Source organism: Cupressus sempervirens, chromosome 10 (genome assembly GCF_028749045.1).
Source record: "Cupressus sempervirens isolate cs-2001-9-10 chromosome 10, ASM2874904v1, whole genome shotgun sequence".
Classification (NCBI taxonomy): domain Eukaryota; kingdom Viridiplantae; phylum Streptophyta; class Pinopsida; order Cupressales; family Cupressaceae; genus Cupressus; species Cupressus sempervirens.
Window position 1 is genome coordinate 915,121,070 of NC_143127.1, and position 6,139 is coordinate 915,127,208.

At 38.4% G+C, this 6,139-nt stretch overlaps 1 pseudogene across 1 annotated transcript; it reads right to left on the minus strand.

Annotated features, from left to right (window-relative positions):
* Positions 1–376: 376 nt before the first annotated feature.
* On the minus strand, positions 377–5,430 carry LOC149536976 (cysteine-rich receptor-like protein kinase 2; annotated as a pseudogene). The gene is made up of 7 exons (XR_016357812.1): positions 4,593–5,430; positions 4,320–4,445; positions 4,082–4,209; positions 1,370–1,583; positions 1,044–1,275; positions 803–953; positions 377–712 (listed from the first exon to the last, which is right to left on the minus strand). The product of XR_016357812.1 is annotated as a cysteine-rich receptor-like protein kinase 2 (transcript).
* Between the last annotated feature and the right edge of the window lie 709 nt (positions 5,431–6,139).

The following is a 6,139-nucleotide window of genomic DNA, read 5'->3' on the forward strand; positions in this document are numbered from 1 at the left end:
TTCTTCTAATTGATATTGAAATATATACATTCTGAAATTGTTAAAAATTTTGATATTTAAAATAAAAATTTACACAACCAAAAAAATTTCTCCAATATTATTATGAATTATTCATACATTAAATGATTGTATGTTGAGAACACAATGATGACAAAAGCTTATATTTCTTATTTAAAAGATAGTGAATGATATCAGTACCCTCAACTATAAGATATAATTAATATGCGACCATTTCTTGAACATCTAAATTCAACTCTCTTTTAATCCTTTTCTTGCTTTTCTTTTCACCTTAAAGATGGGAAGGGGAAACTATTTTATGCCCGTAACTACATAACCGGCTAGAACTAAACAATTCATCATTTCTCACTACCCTCCATGTGTCCATTGGAAAAGAGAAATATAGGCAGTACTACCGAGCATCGAGGGATTCTGTAATCATAGCATTTGATTGAGATGGAGGGGAACTTTCTCCACGCACTTGGTACCCCACATCTACGAATGCCGGCTGCAGAGGTTTCTGAAGATCAATCTCAGCATTACTTAACAGTATTGTCACAACCTCAGACATTGATGGCCTATGAGTCACAGATCCTTGTATGCACAGAAGCCCAAGGTTTATCACCCTCACTACCTCTTCTTCATTATACCCTTCCATCTTCTCTTCGCTTTCCACTATCTCTAATACCTTGTTTTGTTCATGTAGGCTCCAAACCTGCGATAAGGATGATTTTCTTTTAAATAACCAAGATCTTCAAGGGAGAGAATGAAGGGATAAAAGGATGCAATTAGCATTGTAAATTACCCATTCAAGCAAATATTACATATCAGGTGGCTGGTTCATGTCAATGCTTTTTCTGCCGCTGACTATTTCAAGAACAACCACACCAAAGTTGTAGGTGTCAGCTTTCTCCGTCAATTGCCCATGGCCTGCATATTCAGGAGCTGTGTATCCTCTGCAAAGGGGAAACGAAAAGGGTGTTACTATATTTATGTAAGAAAAAGGGGTATCAGATAAACATTGGAGTGAGGATGGATTTTCTTACAAGGTTCCTGCAACTTTTGTGCTAACATGAGTTTTATCATGTGGAAGAAGTCTTGCAAGCCCAAAATCTGCTATTGTTGCCTGAAAGTTCTCGTCAAGCAATATGTTGCTTGATTTAATATCACGATGGATGATACAAACATGGAATTCCTCATGGAGATAAGCAAGACCACGAGCAGTGCCCACGATGATGTTGAACCTTTCCTTCCAAGTCAAATGTTTTTTATGTTCTCCTGCATACAGGGTAATTTACTAGAGTTAAAAAATCTATCATGTTAATTGAAATGGATGAAAGAAGCAAAAGTGGGAAGTTGAGGAGTAGCAAACCGAATAATACTCTGTCGAGGCTGCTGTTTGGCATGTACTCATAAACCAAGAGCCTTTCTTGCCCTTGCCTGCAACATCCAAGCGAAAGCACAAGATTTTTGTGATAAACATTAGAAATGAGTTTCACTTCGCTCTCGAATTCAGAACTTGCACGGGGAAAGCGGCTCAATGTCAGCTTCTTTATTGCCACGACGTTGCCATTTTTCAAGGTACCCTGCAAACATGTTCATTTCAAGCTCAGATTATGTTAGAAAAATGTTTATTTGATAGTTCTGTAGATGAGCATTAATTATAAAATCTAGAACTCTCTATCTGTACAGTCCAAAATTCCAGAATGTTCCCCTTCTTATGCTCATCGTGGCTGTTTAGAACTTTCCAGAAGTATTAGGAGAAGATTATAAATTGAAAGCCTCTGTGGTCTATGAATGTAACAAGTGTTGAAATAAATTAATTATGTCAGGATTGGTCGGCACAGACCAAAGAACTCTCCAAAATACGCATGCAAAATGTGCAGCCACCTACCACCGTCCATAGCCACCTACAGTCATTCCTGTTGACTACACATTAATATATGCAAATCCAGAAACATCTGTACATTTATTATTTGGCTATAAATATAATGAGTTGAGCCTGTGATCAGCAGAGCCCATTTTTGGGTTTCTCCATGGCTTCTCTTCTCTATGGCTTTCTCTCATTACTTTGGAGTTTCTTCTTTATCTAGTTTTCAATATGGTATCAGAGCCATCGCTAAGGAACAGTGAGTAAGAGTTTGAACATTGGAGCATCAATGTATGATATGCTGTTGTGCCTGATTGTTTTGGAATCATTTGCAAGCTATTTTAATCATTGGCAAAGCTTGGTGTAGGTGATATGAAAATGCCGCTGAAGAGTACCTAGCTTGGAGGAGATTGAAGGCCTGCTATTAAACTGAGAGAAGCCGTGAGAAGAAGGAAGCCTTGCATTTGAAGTGTTCTGCAATAAGGGAGTTGAAGGTGTACTTGGTGAGTACGTATGATCTGCTGAAATCACTATTCCAGTGTGGAGAAGAGACATAAAAAGTGTTAAAAGTTTGGACTTGTGCATTGCTACTGGTATTTGTTAAAGTTTTGCTGACCACAGTAACAACTCTATTGATCTGTATTGGTGAAGGCAACTGCATATTGTTATCTATGTGATGTGCGTAGAATGAGGATTTTATTGCATTGTTAAATGTTTGGGAAAATGCAAAGCATTGTGTAAAGCTTTCAATTAGAGATGCAGTTTGTGGAGCACCTCTGTCCAAGCCCAAGTGCCAATGTGTACGTACACAATTCTTGTGAGAGAAGAAGAATTCAAAAGAGTGCAATGTGAAGTGGAGAGATCAAAGTTGAAGGTGAAAGCTTAGTTTGCTGCTATTAAACGGGTTTTATTATATATTTGTGTTTGAAGTATGTGTGTTTGATGTTATACATTAGCTATTGAAGTTAGTTGTTGTTGCAATAAGTGAAAATAGGTTGGATTGGTGGTGAGTTTGTTATCATGGTGCAATGAGGTCTGTTTGTGCTAATTTGAAGTAAAGTGTTGGAATTTGTAGTGAGAATGTGCTTGTCTAATTGTGAAGGATATGATGTTCTTGATAGTGGTCATGTAATAGAAGTTGATTGCATTGATATCCCCCAACCAAGTGATGAAAATTGAATTAGTAATGATTGTTAATGGGCTATGTGAATGTATGGGGTATATTATCGGTTGTGCCCGACACCCCAAATGTTTTTGGTTTGACATATTGATGAACCATGTATGTGAAAAGGATTCCTATAGAACTGGCGAGTACAGCGGCTGGGTACCCATGTACCTCGGTAGATGGATTTCTTTTTATATGGACTCAATAATTAGTTTGATGTAGGTACAAAAGAGAAAGGCCCAGAGTGATGATAGTTTCCCCATAGTTATGATTTGTGGTCATTAAAACCAGTGAGTGCTTGGTTTGTGGTAATCCAAAACCACTTGAGTGTTTGAAGTTTGTGGTGATCTTAAAACCACTTGTGTGATGTTTGAGAAGTTTGTGGTGAACTTAAAACCACTTTCATATTGCATCGGTTATGGGTAATCAGTACAAAACCTAGAGTGATTATGATGGGAGAAACAAGAAGAGTGAAAGCATTTGATAATTGATTGTAAATGGGTACCTAACAAGGCTTAAGGCCAGGACCCATCGTTTCTAGATTATGAGGGGATACTTGAAACCTTTTGATAATTAATTTAGGGGGGATGTTGAAATAAATTAATTATGTCAGGATTGGTCGGCACAGACCAAAGAACTCTCCAAAATACGCATGCAAAATGTGCAGCCACCTACCACCGTCCATAGCCACCTACAGTCAATCCTGTTGACTACGCATTAATATATGCAAATCCAGAAACATCTGTACATTTATTATTTGGCTATAAATATAATGAGTTGGGCCTGTGATCAGCAGAGCCCATTTTTGGGTTTCTCCATGGCTTCTCTTCTCTATGGCTTTCTCTCATTACTTTGGAGTTTCTTCTTTATCTAGTTTTCAATAACAAGAAATACAAGTGCAATAAAGATTATATTCTTCACAGCTGTTCTGTTTTACTTTCGTCTGTTCTGCTCTTATTTTTGCTCTGTTTTATTTGTTTGTACTGCTGTTATCCATATCTCGTCAGATTAACACACAAGCCTAATGCCGAGTGATGAACATATTTTACCTTGAATACTTCACCAAACCCTCCTTCTCCGAGTTTATTTGCTTGATCAAAATTGTTTGTTGCCTTTCTCAGTATCTTGAAGTCGAAATCTCCCGGCCCGCGAAGTTTTGTTGCTCCTTCAGTGTCCACTGTTCCATAAATTTCAATCTTTTATATTAGTCATAGCTAAAATCGAACTGACTTGAGACTTTTGCCTCCTTATCCATAATATATTAGCTCTAGCCTTTAAAGAGTTTACCTTGTTTCTGGCTTGGCCGCATTATTTTCTTCCGGAAGAGGAGGAAACAAGTTAGAAGGCAAAGTATGAATGCCCCTCCCACAACCCAATTTATTATCCACGCTCGAGTACTCACCTTCTTCCTACCTGAAAAACAAATTAATAGAGAATAACAAAACCAGTGTAATTAAATTTCTGAAAATATCAATTCATGGTTGCTAATTCTAACACGAGTGTCAAAAACGTCAACAAAACTGCAGCAAACTATTAAATCGAATAGAGTTAAATTCTAACCTCCGGGAAGGAAATTTCCCAAGTCGACAGTGGCATTGGTTGGGAAAAAGGGTTTGGAATCATATCGCAGCTTGCAGCCGGCGTCAACAGCCCGTCCCTCGGAGCGAGGAAGACACTTGTTAATGTTGTCCTTGGCAAGCGCGAGGCACTTTTGGCAGTTGTCCGTTGTGAGGGAGCGAATACAGGAGGCAAGGCCATAGATTGTGGTATTAGACGCCCCTAATTTCCTCGTCTGCGCAGCAAAATAATCTTTTACTCGCGGAGCTGCAGCGCACAGATCGGTCACCAAACTCTGAGCGGTTGATGAAAATGAAGTGGAGGAGCTAGCGTTGGCAACGCCGCACACCTGTTTATTGCCTTCATCGGTGAAACTAGTACTGTAAAAATTGTAGTTCTCGAAACGAATAAAACAGCCATCATAGTTTGCCCGGCCGCCGGTAACTTTGGTACAGTTGGCAACTTGTATTCTCGCAACTTTGATGCAGGCAGCGCAATCAGCAGCAGACTTATCCTTTCTACACTGCGCCACCGCATATACCGAATCCACCAGATCTGATGCTCCCGCCTCATTTACCGTAGCAAAACCAGATGGAACAACTTTTTCCTCCAAAAATGCGAGAGCCTTCTTCAGATTTTGGGCGAAGAGTGTGACGTTATTGTTGGGCACGGCGCTGCACCCATAGGCCAAAAGTATGGTCTCTGGATCGGCTCTTATAATGGGGGCTATTGTTAATATGGCGAACCAAATAATCAGGCACCCTAATCTACCAGCCATGGCTCTGGATCTCTCCATTGGCATTAATGAGGAAGGAGCTTAGAGATTTTTGATGTGTTTTGATAGAAGAAATGAGCTCTATTATATACATTTTCTGATTTTGGCTAGGCCATCCATTCTCATCAATATCACAACTAAATTATTGCATTAAAGTCAAGAAAAACCATTAAGACCATAGAAGTGAAGGTAAAAATAAGTCAGTCTCACACAAACGATGGTATACGACAGAGCCGGCGGAAATACGATTGGAATCAAAAGGATGGCACATTATTATAGTTTCAAATTTCTGTAATGTTCCCGTTTTTTGGAGTTAAATTATTTATAAAGTTATCAATAAAAATATATTACAAGATAACTTTATATTTAATTAACTCAATAAAGTGATATTTTATAAAATCATTAAATAAAACAATCTTTTAGAGGTTGCTGGAAGAAGCAGTGAATAAATAAAAAGGAGGCCGACCTATCGAGAAAAAAATAAATAAATAGGCATTGAGGGCTCATTGCCTATCATTGAGATTTATTATTGATTTTTGCTTATGTGCATTGTGGAATCTAGGGTTTCTGCAAGTACTCACAATTGGCCATTGAGAATGAAAAATCTCAATTGGTATTCAATTTTGAGGGTGTGAGAGATCACCTGAATTATTGCAGCTATGAGAAGGATATTTCAGTCCTTTCACTTGTGCTTAATTGTTGATTTGGAGTTTCAAGTGGAGCTGCACTTTCACCATATCGTCTTCAGCAGTCAGTCTCCAATATCTGATCAATC